Source organism: Crocodylus porosus, unplaced genomic scaffold, assembly GCF_001723895.1.
Source record: "Crocodylus porosus isolate Cpor-Errol unplaced genomic scaffold, CroPor_comp1, whole genome shotgun sequence".
In the NCBI taxonomy this organism is placed as follows: Eukaryota; Metazoa; Chordata; order Crocodylia; family Crocodylidae; genus Crocodylus; species Crocodylus porosus.
Genome location: NW_017728950.1, coordinates 69,847,033 through 69,868,874, shown reverse-complemented (window position 1 = coordinate 69,868,874; position 21,842 = coordinate 69,847,033). Strand labels below are relative to the sequence as shown.

At 39.8% G+C, this 21,842-nt stretch overlaps 1 long non-coding RNA gene across 1 annotated transcript; it reads left to right on the top strand.

Annotated features, from left to right (window-relative positions):
* Nucleotides 1-349: 349 nt before the first annotated feature.
* LOC109323304 lies at nt 350-21,414 on the top strand. The gene is made up of 3 exons (XR_002104604.1): nt 350-496; nt 3,159-3,309; nt 21,142-21,414. It is a non-coding gene; the product is annotated as an uncharacterized LOC109323304 (long non-coding RNA).
* Nucleotides 21,415-21,842: the final 428 nt, after the last annotated feature.

Here is a 21,842-nt window from a genome sequence, read left to right as displayed (position 1 = left end):
ATATTCATGAAGAACAACTCATGTCAAACCCGTCTAATTTTTTCATTGTTAGGGTAAATTGTCAAGGATGAGGGCCAAGCAACAGATCTGATAAATCATGATTTTATTCATCTTTTCGGCATAGTCACACATGACATTTTTCATGAACAAACTAGGAAATATGTTTCAGGTGACATTAAGGTGGATACACAATTGAAAAACTGTACTTAAAATGTAGATATGATAAAGGAGGAGTAAGTATTATGGGAAATAGATCTTGGGATTATAGTGGATCACAAACAGAACATGAGTCAACAATATGATGTTTCAAATACAGGAAGTGTCATTTTGATCTTCATTAACAGGAATGCCATATGTAAGAAATGGAAGGTAATTATTCTTATCCAAATGGCCCCAGTAAAGCCTCACCTGGACTACCTGAGGAAAGATATGTTGGAGAAGAATGAGATAAAGATGAATTAGAGGGAGTCCAAAGGAGACCAACTAAAATGGAAAAGTATAGTAAAGGAAAGAGGAGACTGAGGGGGGAAATGAAAATGATCCTTGAATACATAAAAAGCTGTCATAAATAGGTTGGTGATGAATTAGTTTGCATATCCACTGGGGATAGGAAAGGGAGAACCAGGTTGATATTAGGGAAACCTTTTTAACTATGAGGATAATTAAGCTCTAGAACCTATGACCTAGGCAAGCAGCATGATTTCTGTTATTGCAAAGTTTTTAAAAGAGATAAGATGAACATCTGTCATAGATAATCTAGGTATATATAATTTTGCTTTGGAGAAGAGGAACGGACTTGCTAAGCTCATGACCTCCATATGTGAGGTTCTAGGCCTACAATTATAGAATTCATATGATATTTTTTAATATTCTGGGTTCAGAATAAACCTGTTGTCCACTCATTCATTTCTTCCACTCACTGAAAAGTACAGCTGTGCGAAGCTTTGGTCACTGATTTGATTCGGAGGGGATTCATCCTGATTCAGCAGCCAAATCTTTGAATCTGAATCAAATCAGGAGATTCATTATCTTCTCTGAATTGAATTGGAAGCCTCTGATTTGATTTGGAGAGATTCAGAGAGATTCAGAGATAGTCAATGATTTGGACATAGACACAGTTTTATATGTTTTTTCTACATACCTCAAGGTACCAGGTGGTTCATGAACTCTGAGATGGTGGGGCGGATGGAGCATCCCATGGGAATGTGGGGGGGTCCACAGCGTGCTCAGTGGTGAACCTTGAAGTGGACCAGAAGCCCCCTCTGCCCCCTGGTTTGGCAACGGGTGCCCCCTGGTGGCCGAATGCCAAGCTGGGGCAGGGCACTGGTGGGGAAGTACTTCTGGTCCACTTCTAGGTCCATCGCCAAGCATGCAGGGAGTCCCCACATGCTCCTGTGGGACGCACACCATCTCAGCATTCACAAGCTGTGCCTGGTACCTTGAGGTATGTAGAAAAAACATTTAAAGCTGTGTGTATGGCTGAATCTCTGATTCTCCGAATCAGAATTGAATCTTCAGATTTGGGTTCAGCTGAATCAAATCAGGACAGTGATCTGAATCAGCAAATTGAATCACTGTCCCCCAAATTGGGCCGAATATGAATCAAATATGGCCCACTTTGCACACCCCTACTGAAAACCTTTACTTATGAATGATTGACAGTTCCTCAAAGAATTATAAGGGGGTGTCAAAATCTCCATGGAATCTGGAAAGCGGGGTGTTACCCACTGTATTCCAGCCCAGGGGGTCAAAGGAGGGGAAAAGAAAAATTCTGGGTTTCCTGAGAAGGTGCTTTTACATATCTGGAAATACAGAGGGTTTATATGCAAGAACCTGAAGGGATTTTGGGGACACTGGATTTCATATTCAAAGGATCTTGTTTTAGCAAATGTTTAATTAGTCAACTATTTCTAGACAAGTAAGCTCCCTGAATACTATCTGAATCTGGGCTCATCTTTCAGGATCCTCCATTCCCTACCCCCCACAAAAAAGCCAAACAACCCAGGAGATAAATAGAACTGAATTCAAGTATGTTTTGCAACATGGGAAACTCAGGAGGAATACTATTCGAGTATTTTATTTCAGAACCTCACCTAGTGCTGTCTTCAGATATACAAATGTATAGATCTGACAGTTGTTTTTTCCTTTAATCACCTATGTAAGTTTGTCATAATTTTCAGATGGCCTCTAAATACCTCAGTTGAGGGTCAGACATTGGATTTAATTCAGGGTACTAAGATATATTAAAAAGAAAAATACGCAAGATATGCCTGTAGAAAAATAAGGAATGCGGCAGCAACTACAACAAGGCTAAAAACAAGTTTCTTTCTGGTGCTGTCTTTAACTCTATAGCTGTGATCCAGGTGATAAGTGGGTAGACATTTCAGAGTTGTGATGACTGAAGAACTCTATAAACCTACAAGTTTGTAGACCACTTTAGACTAGAGTCTAAAAGGATAATAGTACATGAAGTAAGAATTAGTACAACCACAAAAAATAAAAGACAAAAAGTCAGTCTTAGGTAAGTACTGTGCTACTTAAAAAAAAAATAAAGTCCCAAGGCAATATGTTTTAAGACTAGGAGATGTCTTGAGATTAACCAAGGGACCAATTCATGCCTGAAGAAGGATGTTTTTGTGCAAGTGTCTGTATTTTTCAAAAAAGGGGGGGGGAGCGGAGAGAGAGAGTGTCAGTAACTGACTGACTGACAATATAAAACAAATGCAAAATGGGAACTGACTGACTAGACTGCAGCTCTGTGTGTGGGGGAAGGGGAGATCTTGGGGTTGTCATGTATATAGAAGCTAAAACTATGTCAATAATGTAGTGTTGCAAAAAAACCATAATGCCAGGATATATTAAAAGTAGTGTCATGTGAAATCACAGGAAGTGATTCATTGCTATATCAGCAGTGGTGAAACCTCACTTGGGGTCCTGTGTCCAGTTTTGGGCACCGGGTTTTAAGAAAAATGTGGATAAGTTGGGGAGAGCAGCAGCAGTGAGCAACAAGAATGCAGGGAAACATGACATGCAAGGAAAGAGTGAAATAATTGGGATGATTAATTCTAGAGAAGATTGTGGGGGATTTTTAACTGTCTTCAAATAAGAGAACTGTTGTTACAATGAGGATGGCAATCCATTGTTCTCTTTGCCCACAGGGGACAGGATAAGAAGTAATGAGTTTAAAGTACAAGTGGGGAGATTTAAGTTAGCTATTCAGATCTTTGTATGTCTGAGAGTGGTTAAGTGCTGGAACGAATTACCTAGAAAGGTTGCGGACTCTCCATCATTGAAAGTATTAAAGTGCAGGTAAGTCAACCATTTGTTTGAGCTGGTTCAGATAGAGATCATCCTGCCTAGAGCGGGGGTTTGGACTAGATGCTGTCCTGAAGTTGCTGTTTTTCTATGAATCTTGTCTGGTAGTGGTGGTGGTGTTTTGACAATGAAGATTTATTGTTAGACTTGAAAATACTTATAGACAATGACTGTTTCAACATGGTAGTAATGGCGCGACAAAATGGGGAATATTGTTTGTAGTAATATTGCTTAGCTTGTCCGTATATGAATTTTGCCATTTTTGGTAGACCTTTTCTTCAGTGGAAAAACAGGTATGAAATTTAAATTTCTTTAATTTAAGAAATTTAAGGTGATGCTGCCAAACGTTTCATAAAGCTTGTATTCTATGTATATCATATAGCACATTTGAGTTATGTTTCAGTAGATTTGGGCTGCCAGGTAACCAGACAGACATAATTTAGGGCTTTGTTAGGGCCTTTTCTTTATTTAGGGCCTTTTTACACGTTACACTATGAGCCTTGCAAATGTTGATTGGCTTAGTGCTAGCTTGTAGTCACATCTTCAATGTGAGCTTTCAGGCTTATGGAGAGTGAAATCATGTCTACACAAAGAACTTGGTTAACCTCTGTGGAGTGTCCCACCAACCTACCTTACCCTTGAAGATAGTGATATGAAAGGACAAAAGCAGAGCAGACTATCAAATAAAGGGAGTGATCTGAATACAAGAGACAGGAGAGGGAGGGAGAGGAGGGGTGGAGCAAGTGCTGAGAGAAGCTAACTAGTGGTAAATCTAATAAAGTGAGCTTGGGACCACTAAAGCTTATACATCTTTGATTTAGTTAGGCCAGGGGTAGGCAAAATATAGCCTGTGGGCTGGATCTGGCTGCCAGGCACTTTCATCTGGTTGCGGGTGTCCACCAACTAATTGTACCCCACCCTGCCCTTCTGCCCGCAAGGGTGGGATCGAGGTGCCCGTATATACACACCCCTGCCAACATACCCTGTTGTGCCTTACTCCCACCCTTGGGCACAGAAGGGCCTGGCCCAGCCAGCAGCAGCTTCCAGGCGGGGGTGCTGATGCCCCTGATGCAGCTGCCAGGAGACCTGCTCGGCTACCCAGGGGCCATGCAAACACAAATTGTAACAAACATATTTTTTGTAATAAAATTAAAATGTGTTATAGTAGGTGCTTGACTTTTAGTGTATGATTTGGGTTTTTTTCCAGTTCCAAAATGGCAACCCTCCCCTCCCAGAAGGAATGTTTCCGGGGGGGCAAGGGGAGGGACTTCCTATCCCAAAATGGTGACCAAGGGCAGAGCACCTGTAAAGGGGCCAGGCCACGCTGCAGCCCTTGACAGCTCACCAAAACTCACTAAGCGGCCCTCCAGCTTACTTAATTGCCTGCCCTTGAGTTAGTCCATAAGGTTCCTCTCTACTTTGCCTTCTGCCTAACTTCAGACTAACCTGGCTAATTACCTTTTTCTGATCAAGTAAGAATGTTGCTTAGTTTCCATATCCTTTTAATTTTTGGCCCCTCTGTGAGAAGGCTATTTAATAAAACTTGTGGTGTGGAAACTAAGCAGCAGTATGAGAGAGTTAATCCACTTGTGTCCAAATGAGCCATGAAAAATCTGCAAAACTGGTAATAACTTTTACTGGGCTCAATTTGAATGAATTAAAAGTTAGCTGTCTTTAGAATTTATCAGTCTTAGTCTTATTCTTACTTGATGAATTTGTTTTAATGCACAGGTAGCAATGATTTCTAGTTTTCAAATTTACCTCTGACTTGAAGGAAATTATAAAGTTGGACAGCATTAGGTAAGGAAAGAGAAACTCCCCAAAAAACTGTTATGTGAGGTACTTAGGAAAATTTTACAGCTTGTTGGAGATTTTACATTCATGGAGATTTCAAAACCTCTCTAGATAACCTCTTTCAAGCCTCTTTCATGTTACTAGTTAGGAAATTGTTTCTAAAATCTACTCTATATTTCATTTGTGACATCGTAAGGTGTACATTTTGTTCTGTTCATCTCAGTTAGATTGGAGTACAGTTCATGGTAGAACTCAAGGACCCATTCACAAAACACTGCAGTCCTGAAAGAGTTTTTTTTCCTGTGAACGAGAGACTGAAAAGCTGGACTAATTTTTCAGGAATTCTACCTCAGGGAAACCAAGAAAGCACCCCTCTCAAAATAAGGTTTTGCCTCCTCTTAGTAATGGAGGCAGATCCAAGTTTCTTACTGTAAGCTTTTCAGGGCAAGAACCATGCCTTTATTTGTTAAGTTTATGGTTCCTTATAAATGTTAATGCATGCTAATAATTTGTTATAGCAACTGAGACATCATTTCAAGTGCAAAAGGAGGAAAGAATTGGGAATGAAGACCTTCTCCAAAATTTCATGCTGGAGGGCTCTAGTATTTATTTTTAATAGAATAGTTGGCAAAGATAGCACGTCAGGAATTAGTACTAGAAGACTGCATTAACTGTGGTGAAGGAGTTACAAAGTGGTCTAAGACAAGGAATATCAAATTAGATTTTTAAATCAAGATTTAAAACTTAAAAAATAAGCTGTGTGATCAGAGGACCATAACTGATTGGGAAATGCGGGGTGTCCAGGGAGAGCAGAAATATTCTCATTTATAATTTGGCAGGGAAAGCTCCTCTGGCCATTCAGAGTTTCAAGGATGGAGGATCAGTATGCCCAGACTGTTCTGCCTGAATGACACTGGGAATAAATAGCATTCCTGGCTCCCAGTAGGGCTTAAGAAAAACAGCTGGGCAAAGTACCTTCACTAGCATTCATTTTATGACATTTGTAGCTGAGAATAGCTGAAGATATGTGTCTTCATTTGTACTTGTTAATGTTGCATTTGAAATAGAAGGAAGATCTAGGAAGGCCTATTTCATTTTTGAAGCTAAAGTTTTTAGAAGATGAACATCCATTGTAATACTGAAAAATCACTGATGGTCACTTCTTTGTCGCCCTAACTTGCATGGGCTGAGTTATTTCTTCTGCCTAGAGCCCTTTCAACCTTTTGATTTTGTCCTGAACCCTCTTTTGGGTTTCTCTGTCATATAGTTTATACAATAAATGATATTCCCTAACTGTGCTGAACGGCCTAGGTATCTTCCTTTACTTTCAACAGCACCTTGATCTCACTTTCTCTGCTTCTAATCTGCATTCAGACTCTCACATTTCAGTGTGGTGGTGCTGGGCCACTACACTGGGACCACAAAAATAACTCCCTTAGTCTTGTTTGGTGCCATAGCTCCCGTCTTAACTTTTCCTCTGAACAACGCACTTGGCTTACCATTGCGCTGAATGTATTTCTGGGATATGACTATGACTGCATTGCATATAATCAAGCACCTGTACTGAAAGTATAGCTTTGTTCTTCTGCGGCCAACCATACACAGAGTCAAGGTAGGTTTGACAATATCACTCATCCCTACTGTCATTACTGACTCCTGCACAAAAGTGTCTGATTTAAGTAACTTCTAAATGGGTTACTTTTTTAATACTGTGCACTTTTTAATACCCAGAGAAATCCCCACAGATAAAGCATTTATCCCACAAACAAATGTAGAGGCTATTGAAGATTTCTTTTTTGCAAACCACTTCTTATCATGCACAGGCATATGGCCTCAGAGAGTGATTTGATCAGACCCTAAAACAGATGCTAAGGAAATTTGTTGAAAATGAACAGAGAGATTGGGGTGAATTATTGCCCTATCTGCAACTGCCTGCAGCAAAGTTCTGTGAACCTTTATAGATTATTTATTATTTGAATGGTTGCATGGGAGATTATTATACTGGAAAGCATTCAACTGTATAGAATAAAAAATGGTGCAGCTAGGAAAGGTATCGAATTGTCTGACAGAAACCTAAGAAACCAATCATGAAAGGTAAGGCCATTCAGAATTAAGATTGGTGCTGCATCCTTAACTCACTTCTTTGTGCCCAGGTATTGCTGCTTGTAGAGTATCTAGTACAAAAGCATTGGCACCAAAATTTGATTTAATCTGAAGGAACAATGTACTAAAAGTATACACTGGAGTTGTGTGTGCAAGTTGTAAGTCGTTTATGCATTCAGTTACCATGATTGTGTCTGCCTTGAAAGCCATTTAAATAAATAATAGGTATATGTACAAGTGCAGTATTTGCTTGTGTAAATGGGCTTACCATATTGGATAATATATTTGAACTCATAGGCAACTGGTAGGGGGTGCACGTGCCCCCCTGATGAGGCTGGTGCCCCCCCGACAGCCAATACTGATGCTGTTGGTAGGGTGGGTGCCCCCCCCCCCCCCCCCCCACATTCAGGAGTCACCAGTCACTCAAGTTTTAACTTAATCCACTACTACTTTAAAAATTTGTCCTTAACTAGCCTTGGTTTTATCACCTGATGCCAACATTTCCAGATTTCTGAGTCCCAACATATGCACTAAAATGTACTCCGACTTACCTGAGAGAATAATGTGCCCACTGGATATCAGCACAACTTAATGTCTCTGTCTCACCTATTTTCCTAATTCCCTAATATTGCCAATTACCATACCCACTACCTTAGAATATCATTCTATCACCTTATCAATCATATCAATCGCCTTTCCATGTTTTAACAAATGGATTATTGATATGATAGACCAGATTGAGGGCTGCAGTTCCATAATATTCAATCATGTGACTCTATTTGTGAGTTCTTAATCTTGAATTGACTAGGACTGCTGTAGCATTATGAGTACATTTAGAATTTTTATTTGATTTTAAGCACTAGTCTATACTGTAACTAGTCTAAGACCTGATGATTTTGAGTATTCTTTTAAATATGTACCTAAGCACATAATAATGGCCTCACTATTCAGAATGTGAGTTTATTAGAATGCATGCAATTCAGACATATTTAGAATAAGCCATAATGGAATAATTTTTTTAAACTTCAGGAAAACGTAGTTATTGAAAATGCACAACAGCTGTTTTAACCTCAAAAATCTTAACTGCATTTTTCTTTATGAGCACATTATGGACTAACTGTTTTCAGAAATACTATTCTGACAAACAAACACATTATTATGTTTATGGGAGAGTGTAAATAATCACCCAGAAAACCAACCTCTTAGTTCGAACACCTTTAATTTGAAAAAAAAAAAAGAAGGGGGGAAACCAAGTTAAAAAGCATGGCATAACAAAATTCACTGCTGGAGAAGAAATAGTATGCCTGCTATTTCAGCAAGGAACATTTTTACAGCTAGGTTAAACTCTGAAAATATTGTTTTTTTAGTGGCAGCACTTAACTATGCCTTGATAAGCAATTAAATGATTTGATGAAGTTTGTAATCCAACATTAGCCTCTGTATAAAATAGAGAAAAAGTCAAGAGAGATTTTTTTACGGTCAGATAAGCATAGAATGTTTAATTTTATCCACATTTTATTTGGTTAGTTTGTGGGTAAAATTCCCTTTATGGTTCCAATGAATTTATGTTATATGCCAATAGTTATGCTTCAGTATAGAAGGGTATATGAGATCAATTGCTTAGGAAATGAATCAGGTAGATAAGGAAGAAAGATCAGGTTTCTACCTTTCAGAATCCTGGCAATAATCCTTGTAGCTTTAGGTTTGAGTAAGCAAAGTACTGATACTTACATGTAAGCTTCGTCTTCAGTGGGATTACTCACATGCTTAAAAATCTTGCTGAATAAGAGCCTTAATATATGCAAAAGGACACCCTAGAAGACATAATATAACTGATTTCTTTTTAGAAAAGGGATTGTTTCCATTTGAATTTGACACAAACTTAAGCAATATGCCACACATTATGTTCTGAATGAAGGCATCCAGTAATTTGTGATTAAGTTTTAGGATTAAATCTGAGATGATCAGTCCTATTTCATTTAGCTGTAATGACAAAATTAACTACCTTCTTGTGTAGTCAAACCAAATATTATTGGATAAATTTCTCTGGCAAATTTGATATTAGGATGTCTTTACACAGGATCTGAGGTGGGGGGGAGGCACTTTAATTCTGGTGACCCTTTCTAATTAAACCACCCTCAGCACCTCATGTATTCAGTGTCCTGCACTTCAAAATGGTGATTCAAAATGTTTTAACTAAAGCTTATTTGATGAACTTTAGCTAAGCATTTCCACTGCCGTTTTGAAGTGCGGGGACACTGAATACATGTGACACCGAGGCAGCTGGAGCATGCTAATTAGCATGTTCCAGCAGACTCAATCATGTCTGCTCTAACGCATTCTAATTAGAACATGTTGGAGCAGGCATCAGACACATATATAGGTGTCCTGAAAAGAAAAATTACAATGATAAAAGACTATCAGGGAACAGGATGAATACCATGAAAAAATGTAATTTAGGTAAAAAATACCATTGTACTGACTCAAGCTGGAAGTCAATCTACTTTAGGATGTTTATAGATGTGTTCTAGGAGGTGTGGGAGGGGGGCACTTTAATTATTGTAACTCCAAGAGCCATGCTAAAGCACCCAGAGCATCATATGTATCAGCATCCTTACACTGAAAACTGGTGGTGGACTTGAACAAGCTTTAGTTTAAAGTACTCTGCCACCATTTTTCAGCACAGGGATGCTGATACATGTGACGCTGGAGCGCATTAATTCCCATGCTCCAGAAGACTCGATTCATCAAGTCTCCTCTGATGCCCTGTAATTGCAGTGTTGGAGCAGCCTCCCTGCAAGTGTATAGGAGCCCCTTGATTCCAAAAAGAAAACTGATCTATGAGGCTTGAGAAAAGCCTGCCAATTTGGCCCTCATAGGATATGAGTACCTCCTGCAAAAGAAGTCTTGTTGAAACTGGTAGGAGTAATTTTTATGCTTTAGGCAGAAGGAAGCAGAAAACAGGCTCTTAGTGTGCAGTGCTGTTCTTGTCTCTAACCCTGAAAAAATGTTGTTGTTTTAGTTCAGTAACACCTAGAAATGCTGTACAAACGTATAGTAACATCAATCTGGCCATGCACACTTTCAATCTAAATAGAGAAAGGAGGAGAGAGAAAATAAAGGCACAGAAGGATGGGGCAACTTGCCCAAGGTCACGCAGCATATGCAAAGTGGAGACTGGGAGAGACCCTAAGGGGTTGTGCATACTACATTGCAGGTGTATCCAAAGGGGGATACTCTCAAATATACCCCATTCTCTGTAGTCATCACTGTGTTCAATAAATACAGGCAAAAATGAAAGTATAGACCCAAACACACTTTAACTGAGGAGCAGTAGGCAACTTCTGCGGACCCTTTGTCTGACTCTCTCACACCAGCTTGCTTGCTAACTGCTCCCTGAGGGACAATTTCCTATCTTCCCAACTCCCTCAGTCTCCTGTTAGGAAGCCTCTCTAAATTACAACTTTTTCACTACACCTTCTGTAGCAGAATGTCATCTCTGTCTCCTCCCAAACTCTGCTATCAGGCTGATGACCTCTCTGACAATTTGGTTACCATGGTCACTGCAGAGGGCAGACACCCCTGGCCCCACTGGCTTCAGGTAATCCTGACTTGTAACCTGAGCTGGATACGTTCCTGAGAGAGGGAGAAACCTGCTCCCTCTGCCTATGTCACTGGCCTCACACACCTGGGTGGGGGCTTTAACTCCCTATTATTCTAAGCAATATCTTCATGACTGGGAGCGGGGTAGCCAATAACTGCAGGCCTTCATTGGATCAGGTAAATGAGGTCATAAAGTTTATATAAGTTAAAGATTGCCCAGGAGGAGGAGAAGCAGCCATGACGAGAACTCTCAGAGAAGCTGGACCATCTGAAACATACTCTCTCTCTCAAAACTCATGGTCAGTGAACTGGTTGCCTTCAGAGGAAATCACCTATATCTGGGTGACATTTGTGGGTAAGTTACATGACATCTAACTAGATATATAGCTTGCAATAACACAGATGCGTTATCAAAGGCTACCATGTCACTGTTTGCTCTAAGGGATTTCTCTGATATTGCTCTACCCTATTCCAAACCTACTCCTTGTAACCAATAAAGTTTTCCTCTATACCTAGCATGGGAGACTTATTGGGAGAGGGTATAGATTATGCCTTGGGGTCCCCTTGGTCTGTCTGACTAAAGGAGACCACTATCTGTGCTTCAGATTGAGGGAAGCACCCCAAGTTCTTGCAGTGGGTCAAGCACCTTCAAGGACTACTAGGCCTGGGTTTCCCAGGGAGCATAGGGCCAAGATCAGTCCAAAACCTGGGTGGTGGTGCCATTACCCCCAGGCTCACAGGTGTGCTCCAGGAAGGGAGTTGGCCACATGTGAAGCACCCCCAGGGAGGCACTCGGAGCTTGGAAGGTGGTCGGGAACAGTGAGTCAGATGGCTCAACACAGGAGCACCCCCCTACTGGCCTGCCACACCTTCCACTCTTTCTCACATACATAGACCCACAAATGCAACCATGAAGCTGCTCAGGGTGAGGGGGGCATCCTCCAGGGCCATTCTTAAGTACACTAAGAAAAGCCACAGAAAGGTGCTCCTGGAACAGTTTCACTGCCTTGTTTCTTATTTTTGTGTGCTGATAGAGAAAGGGTGGATCGGGTATGCTTACTACTTCTCCTCATACATGAAGGGAGCATGGTGTAGAGAATCCCTAATGATCAGTGTATGATCCAGCACACTGTCCAGGGTTCCACAGTGGCTCCAAAAACTCACTGAAATTAATGAGTTGAGGGCTCTCAACTCACCGCACCAGCAAAGGCACTTAGCAATTTATAGAACTATTTCTAAGCTAGGCAACATAACCAGAGCATAAATCCTGGAAGAGGTTCATTTCAACGATTGGGAATATTTCAAGGAAGAAAAAATGGTTTCTCTATTTTACTCATAATTGCATGTACTCTCCACTTCTACTGTAAAGCAACTGAGTTAAAGAGAGATTGTTAAGAATAGCGTCTTTCAGGTTTGCTTCTCATGTCAAGTCAAGCTGGTAGACCATGAGCATGGTATTCATCAGCTTTTCTAAGACTGCCAAGTGGCTTATTCAGCAGAGTTTGGATCTCCACCAAACAGCTCACTACAGTTCTAGTACTGCTAATGCAAAATACATTAGCTTTTACATTATAGCAGTAAGAGTGATGGACCCAATGGTGCTGAGGGTTTTAAATATTCATGCATTCATGTAAATATTAAATATGAAAAACAGTAAAGCAATTACCTTTTTCAAGACATCAGTGAACAACGGGAAAAGAACAAAAGCCAATTCAAAAGAAATAAATTGAGTGAAAGATGACTGACAAGACATTTAAAATGAGAGGATAACTAACTTGAAAAACTAGAAGTAGAGGGTCAAAAGTAGACAGGATTTTTCTCAGAAAGCACTATTCTGATTACATGGAAATGTGTTGCAAAGGGTTTTAAATCTTTCTTAACTTTCAGTAAAAGTTTTTGAAATATTTTGTTTCAATTGTCCTTTCCATTTAAATATTTTGATATATTGTATAATAAAGAATACAGTAAAGAAATAAAAAGAAGGAAAGATAATAATTCAGTCATTTCAATACTTCAATCTTTTTTCTCCAGACACATTTTTTCTTTGCAATTTTGTCTTTTCATTCCAGCATGTGATAAATGGAATTTCAAAATTTGGGATTTGTCAATGAGCAGAAGTTTGAAATCTAACATTCCAGGCAACACAATCAAAATAATAATATGAAACAAACGAATGCACAGAGTCAAGAAATCCATGGTAGGAACAAAATTATGGTGTTTATATTAATATAAAAAGATATTAAAAGGGGTATCTTATTGATTCAGGAAGTACAGATACCTACCATACTAGCTGACAAAAGAAATTTAATAGGATAACCAGTGCATATTTAAAACACAGTATGGGATGCAGTAAAGACCCTGGTTTTGCATTGTTGTCTTCTATATATCTTATGAACTCATTCAAAGGGAGTATAGTGTGGGTGCAATGATAACTTCCTGATTTTGTAAAGTTTTATGGTCACACAAAGAAGTTCAAATGACTCTTCAGAATGCAAGACTGGGTGGAATCTGGTCTTATACTTAAGTAGAGAATTTCAAACATTTGTAATTCAGTCAAAACAAAATCTGTGTCCATCAAGGTGAGGCCATATATTGGGCATCAAGGAATTGATGCCACTCTAACCACCTGACCTGCATTGTGTAGTGTGCAGCTTGGCCTCTGGCAAAAATATTTATCAGGCAGTTAATGGTAATATGACACATGTTCAACCTATTTATCATGCCATTAAATGGTAAACCACCCACAAAAATAGCCTGGCAAGTTTAAACCTCTGCACAGAGAAGCCTCATACTGAGAACTCATATGCATGGCTTACAACTTGCTGGCATGCATGAAGCTTATGATCACAATTGCAACTTTAAAATATTAGGCTTCAAGGCTCTCCATGAAAGAATTCTGAGAAGTGTTTTTATACAATCCATAAGAGGAGTTATTGGGTATAGCTGCCTAATTAGCTCTGCAGTAAAGTCTTAGCATCTACACGTGGCCCTTTTAGGCTTCAGTAAACTAACTAACTCCACCATAGGTTAGTACTTGTAAACACAAGTACTATTCTAGGTCAGCATTCTTTAGTGCATGGAAATGCACATGTAGATTCTGGCTGGTGCATGACGGTTGCTTCAGTGCATGCTTCGGTGCGGGGGCTGCCTGCCAGCTAGCCCTACATTGGACCACCATCATGCCCCAACCAGCCCCTCTGGAGTGTGTTGAGCCAGGGTGGAGCATCCCTGGGCTAGTAGGTTGACCCCCACCTTCCCTGAGCCACGTGCCAGCTGGGGCTACTCTGCCTCAGCTCAATATACTGTGGTCCCAGGTGAACATGTAAACACAGCACCAGAGTTTATTGTGTTGCATTCCTATCTCATGTAGATGTGCTCAGGGAGAGAGACTACTTTACCTTGCTCCCAAACTACAGAATTGTTTGCTTGTTTTAAAAACTTGTCAATGTATCTCTGGGAAGATGAAATTTTTTATTCCAAAAGCTGAATATCTTACAAGTTTTTAAGCATCAGGCTAGGTCTGTGCTATAGATGTTTGTTGGCAGATCTTTGTCAAGTATGCTGACTTACCTATGGCAGCAGAAGCCCCTATTGATTCTAATGTTTTTTTCAGAAGCTGTTGCAGCTCTTACCATTTTTAATTCATAGTTCTCAGGCCTAAAATGCAAAAGACATCTTTCTTCTCCCCATCTCCTGGGACTGCAGAGTAGTAAGAGGAACTGCCTTGCCAGGGGTACACTTTCTTTCTGCCCAAGTTACCCAGCTGTACTCTACTCATCAGGGATGTAAGTGGCTGTCACTTTTGGGCTGCTTTCCAATAACACAGACATCCAGGCCTGAGTAGGAGTTTCACTATACCTTATATGCATCTTGTATGCATTCTGTATATTCATTCACTCCAGCAAAGATAGAACAGTGGGTGTAAATTGTTCCCATTTTCTGCATTTTGCAACTATTCCAGCCATATATTTTGAATCCTAGAGTCTTACCTTGAGGATTGCCTACTACTCTTGGCATTTAACAGACAATAAGGAAAGATCTAAATTTAAAGTGCAGTTGTTATTCCAGAGTATCTGTTCACATGTGGGCACTCTTGTTCTGGAATACAAGTGCCTCTCTTCCATTCTGGAAAATCACTTTGGAAGTGAATCATAGAAAATTAAGGTTGGAAGGGACCTCAGGAGGTCATTTAGTCCAACCCCCTGCTCAAGGCACGACCATCCCCAACTAGATCATCTCAGCCAAAGCTTTGTCTAGCTGGGTCTTGAAAACCTCCAAGGATGGAGATTCCACCACCTCGCTGCATAACCTGTTCCAGTATTTTACCACTCTCCTAATAAGAAAATTCTTTCTGATATCTAACCTAAACATTTCTTGCTGCAACTTGAGACTGTTCCTCCTTATTTTGTCACCTACCACCACTAAGAGCAGTCTAGCTGTGACAGGGGGTGCTTTTGAGTCAGATCTCAAGTTGGCCCACCCACCTGTCTAGGGCAGCCTTCCTTGTCTCATCTGCCACAACTTGATGTACAATTTTATGAATAAGCAGAGGTTGCCCATAACTGCCCCAATGCCAGGGGGCGCTATCCACTGCTGCGTACCTCCTCTACACCATGGCCCATTCCTTGCAGATGGCACTCAACTTATTATCGCTCCCTGGACTAAGCTAAACTGGGAAAAAAGTCTCCCTCTGTGCAAAGATGAAGCTTATTTTCTACCTATGGGGCCTTTTTTCCATCTTGTATATCTATACTTTTCCCAGAGCCTGATGAAGGGATTTTGATCCCAAAAGCTTGCAGAAAAGGACAATTTTCTTGTGATTTCCCAGTTGGGTAATAAAAGGTATCATTCTGGAACCAAGAGTTCTAGGGTTTTTTGTATGTCTATTGTACAAGATTCATTCCAGTGAGTTTCCAAGTAAAGAGTAACACATAGTGCTAAGAAAAAAAACAAATGATGAAAGAACTTATCCATGGCCCTGCAGGATAGCTGCAGCTATGAGAGAATGCTAGATTTTTATTTATTTATTTTTGGCTAATACTGTTCACATTCATTAATGTACTGTAGTTCCTGCACATTAAGTTTAGTACTTAAATAATCAAGTGCTAAATCAATGCATAGTAACCAGTGTTACTGTGCAGTAGAGCTGGCACATGCCTTTTTAGTGATGCTACTACACAGTGGCCTAATAATACTGCACAGTAGCACATTAGCACTGTTTATAGACATGCCCATTAATAGTGAAAACAAAAACCCACCGCAACAACATTTATTACAGTGATGCAAATTAGAAAGAACACAGCTCTTTTCTTATAAGCCTAGCAATAACTGTCAAAATAATACTTTAAAAAATGATCGCCTATGCGTAAACACCTCTTCATCTCTCAAAAGTAAGGTATAAATGTGAATACCACTGGTTAATTACTTAAAATAGGTCTTACAGTGGGAACATAATCTTGAAAGCCCTTATAGTTAACCTGTGAAATTTAGTACTCTCCCTCCCCTCAGGGAAATTTAAAATGCACAAAGGTTATGGCAGCTAAACAAAAAAACAGTACTGGCTACATGAACACCAACAAATAGGAGACCTCTAGAAACAGATAATCAATTTACTTGAATGTTAGTGTCAATGTCCTGTCCCTGAAAGGAAAGTAACTAAAGCAGTTCAAAGTAAATGTGACTTAAATAGAGACATGTCTCTTCCAGCCCAGTACAGAGAGCACTGATCTCATCCCAGATCTTATTGTATTAACTTGTGATCTTAACAGGGGCCAGAGGTAGGAGAGGAAAAAAAGGGTTATTAACAGCATTTCTCTGAGTCATAGATCTTTTTATGGATTTCTAGACAAGTGGGGACAATTAGCTTGACTTGGATAGACCCTTTACTAGCAATGAAATGGTTGGGTTGAAGGCTAATTGTGTTTTGCATCTGCCACCTAATAAAATTTCATATCCCTCAGGGTTTTCATATGACCAAGATTCATCACTTCTCATCATCTTAAAATCAAAATCCCTGGAAGCCCATGCAAGAGCTAAAAGTGTGACCTGAGCTCATCTGATAAATCCCTTAAGGAATTAGGAGGGCATTTTGTTTTAGTCAATCAATTTAAAACCAGGCTTACATTTTAAAGAGCAAAGGGGTAGTATTTAGGCTTAGCTGGTTTTATTAGGAAAGCCACCTTGAGCATTTCAGAAATTTTCTATGATTGTTATAATCAGGGGGACAAAAATTAGGTCAAGGGGAAATTGAATAAGATAATAGAATATTCAGTGAAATCTTATGGGATAAGCTCCATAGTAATAATTTGGCTCCTTTATAAGACTTCTTACTAGTATGTTTGCTTCAAAGCTATATATTTAGCATTAAATAATTATTTTACTCTCTAGTGTAGGCTTTGAACTGCTGGGTGAGTGCATTATATTTTATTTAAACATAAACTTTAGTGAGGCAGAGGGTCAGATCCTGGTGCATATGCTCTTCCCCTTCCTCTTACAGAGTCCATCTTCCTATCCACACTATGCCCCACACAACAATGTGGTTGGCAAGAACTAAAGCAAATTGATATAGTCCTGGTTATGCTGCTTTTGAGGCAACTGAGGATTTCAGTCTAACACAGGTAATAAATAGTACTCAACTGTTCCTCACAGCAGTCTATGTGGCTAGTTTATTTATGTTTATTTTATGGCAGAAAGGTTAAGGGGTTAAAGACAATTGCAAAGGAGTATGTGATGGGTCTATGTGACCTTCCCAACTCCCTGTTGGAGGAGTTGGTTACCTGATACTCCTACACTCCTACATAGGAAATTAGAATAAAACACATTTGAGCCAGCCCAGACCAAAAAGAGACTACCCAGGGGACTAACAGGGTTGCCAGGAGGTTCTGACCAAAAAGGTGCCAACAGACCAGTTTAAATGTCTTGTCTTCTTCCTTCTTTACTGGATGAAACTTGTCAGAAATGGAGCTCCTTTGTCTGAATCTAAAACCCCTAAGTGAGACCCAGGTCTTCATAAAAAAAAATCCTAGACAAAGCAGGTACAATTTTTGTGTCTCTGTTACATGAAATATACTGAGATCTGTGTTTCTAAGTTCATTTTTTGATGAACCATTGAGGACCAATGTCTAGCTCAGCACTTGAGTTCTTATGCACCAGAGGCCTGCCACAGAGGAAGAAAAGCTTTATGTCATTTTATTTCCCTGATGTAAAAAGAAAATGAAAACATTTTAGTTACAACATGCATATAAACACTTGCATGTAGATACATACTCCCACCTCTCTGAAGAGATGACTGGCTCTGTGGATGTGGGAAGAGCAGGGGACATGATATACCTTGAATTTAGCAAGACTTTTGATAAGGTCTTCCACAGCATTCACACAAGAAAGTTAAGGAAGTACAGGAAGTATAGGTTGGATGAATGAACTAGAAGATAGACAGAAAACTGTCTGGATTGTCAGACTCAAAGGGTGGCAATCAATGGCTTGATGTCTAGTTGGTAGCTGGTATCAAGTGGAGTGCCCCAGGGGTAAGTCCTGGGGCCAGTTTTGTTCAATATCGTCATCAACATCCTGGAAGACTGGATGGAGTGCACCTTCAGCAAGTCTGTGGATGACACCAAGCTGGGGAGATACACTGCAGGGTAGGGCTAGGATTCAGAGAGACCTAGAGAAATTGGAGGATTGGACCAAAACAAATCTCATGAGATTCAGTGAGGACAAGTGCAACATCTCACACTTAGGACAGAACAGTCCCATGCACAGATTCAGACCGGGAACTGGCTAGCTAAGCAGCAGCTCTACAGAAAAGGACCTGGGGGTTACAGTGGACAAAAAGCTGAATATAAGCCAACAGTGTACCTTTGTTGTAAAGAAGGCTAACAGCATACTGGGCTACATTAGTAGGAACATTGCCAGCAGATTGAGGGAAGTGATTCTTCCCCTCTGTTCACACTGGTGAGGCCACATCTGGAACATTGTGTCCAGGTTTGGGCCCCCCACTATAGAAAGGATGTGGACAAATTGGAGAGAGTCCAGCAGAAAGCAACAAAAATGATTTGAGGGCTGGAGAACATGACTTATGAGAACAAGCTGAGGAAACTGGGCTTATTTAGTGTGGAGAATAGAAGACTGAGGAGTGATTTGATAGCAGCCTTACCTGAAGGGCGGTTTCAAAGGAGATGGAGCTGAACTGTTCTCAGTGGTGGCAGATGACAGAAAAAGGAGCAATAGTTTCAAGTTCCAGGAAGGAAAGTTAAGCTTAGATATTACGAAAAACTTTCTCACTAAGAGGGTAGTAAAGTACTGGAACAAGTTACCCAGAGAGGTTGTGGAATCTCCATCCTTGGAGGTTTTTAAGAGCCAACTAGACAAAACCTTGCCTGGGATAATCGAGTTAGGGATGGTCTTTTCTTGAGCAGGAGGTTGGATGAGCTGACCTCATGAGGGCCCTTCCAACCTTATTTTTCTACGATTCTCTGATTCTAAAGAGATCTTGCAGTCATTGTGGACTGTTTACTAAAAACATCAGCTCAGTGCTCAGCAGCCATCCAAAAAGCAAACCAAATGTTAGGACTTACCAGGAAGAGAAATATAAACACAAATGAAAATATCATTATGCACCTTTATAAATCCATGATGTGTCCACATCTTGAATACTGTGTCCAGATCTGGTCCCCACACCTCAAAGAGGATACAGGCGAGCTAAAGAAGGTACAGAGAAGGGCAACAAGGATGATTAGAAGTATGAGGGACTTCCATATGAAGAGAGACTAAAGAGGCTGGGCCTATTTCGTTTAGAAAAGAGACACCGAGAAAGGAACACAGTAAGGATTTACAAAAAGTAAATGGCAAAGAGAAAGTAAATAGGAACGTATTGTTTACTCTCTCTGCCAAGACAAGAACTAGGGGGTCACAAAATAGAACTAGTAGGTAGTAAGTTTAAAAATAACAAAAGCAAGTTCTTTTCACAAAGCATGTAATTAAAGTATCAAACTCATTGCAACCACATTGTGGAAGCTGATAGTTGTTTAGTTAGATTAAAAAATGGATTGGAAAAATGCTTGGAAGAAAGGGGCATCAGTAGCTATTGAGCATGGGATATAGTCTCTGAATTAGAACTTCCAGTTCCTTAAATGTTGGAGGCTGGAAGTGAAAGAGGAACAGTGGAAAGCCCCCTGGCCACACCCAATTCGTTCTCCCTTTCAGCATTTACTCATTGCCACTGTGTGACACAGGATACTGCGTTCATACACATACTGCCTGACCCAGTAAATGGCAAGACTTATGTTCTTCTGTTCTTCAGCTTTTAGAGATCTGCTTTCAAGCTTCACTCTTCAACCATGAGAATTATAAACATTTTTGTAACAAAAGTCAAGTTTTTCTCTAATGATCACATACATCCAAGAGCTGACATTTTGAAAAAATACCAAATATTGCAAGACTTGCCAAAGTTGACAACACTTTTTAAGGCTAATATTCTGTGTTGCTTTTGGGAAACAGGAAACATGACACTTCAAACATCTCTTTTACGGAGACTCTTTTTCAGATTAGAATCTCATACTAAACAGCCCATACAGAAAAAAATAGGGTTACAGGAAGCCAAAAATGGGTTACAGTGAATCAACATACGTTGAGTTATCAAGGAAACAGCAAATAGCATACCTCAGCTTAGTTAACAACAAGGATGTGTTTAGTCAAGTATAATTTTTCTACAGAAAATTACTCCCTTCCTAACTTATGTTTCCTTTCCTCCAAAAGACCTGTGTGCTTGAGCTGGTATGAAATTATTTTTGTTTTTTGTCAAGATGATCTGTGACAGGAGGGTGAGAAAGCCTGTCACCATCTGGCTGCTTCTCCTGTCACCACTATTGTGGCCCAAGCTCCTTGGCTGTGGCCTCATGCTGGAGCTGCTGCATGTCCTATACTTGAGCTATAACTGCCACAGCCACTGTGTGCCCCAGGCTGGAAATAGCTCATATCCTAGGTTGGATCCAGCCCACCAGGAAGTGCCATGGTCCAGGTCCAGCCTGGGACAAAAGGTGAGTAGGACACCCCACGCCCAGAAATCCAAATGTTTACATATCGATTGCATATTGTATTAAGTTGTATTTGCCAAAGAAAGAAACCAACCTGGAAAAGAGGCATAATTAACATTCTAAATAGTCCTATAAAAAGACTGATAAAAACCCATTCTACAGTTTACCTCCTGTGAAAGGTTTGCTATTAAGTGTAACTGATTGTATCATTTGAGCTTTCTGCTGTTATTCATTGTGATTTATTTCTGAAGATTTATTGTATTTGATTTTTTATGTTTTTTTTTTTCTTTTTTAGACTTTTGGACAGTGGTTTCAATTGTGCTCACTACATGCAGACTGTTTAACTGACTTTGTTACATAGTTATCAAAGAGAACTCAGGTTATATTTATTTTCTATGCATGATATTGTCGTTTAAATTTTTGTGTTACTGCTTAGTACATCCATATTATATAAAAGATACGTGGGTTAGGTCATATATTTGATTCCGGATTCAGATAGACAAACTGGGTCAGCCAGCATTTTGCTTCACTGCATTATACTTTATTTTAGTTTTTTTGATTCATAAATAGGTAGAAATTTGAAAAACAAAAGGTAAATTCCTATTTATATTTTCACTTACATCCTGTCACACTTTTAGTTTCTCTCATTCCTGTTTTCCTGATCTCCAACTATTTCATTTTTTACAGACAGCCTCTTTTCCACCTTGTAGACTATCACTGTAATATCTCCATTTGGCCTTTCCCCCACCTGTTTTCTTCCCCTTCTCTTATCTGCTTTACCTTTTGCCTTTCTAATTTCTACCTATTTACATTCTCACTGACATCTTGCCACACTTTTTGCTTTTCTCATTCCTTGGAGTCTCAGAACAGCAGAGACTCCCTGTGCCTGAAGAAGGGTGACTACGTCTGAAAGCTTGCTAAGAACTTTTTTTCCCAGCTATTCAGTTAGTCTAATAAAAGATAGCACCTCTGCTCAAAAAACTTTGCCTGCAGATA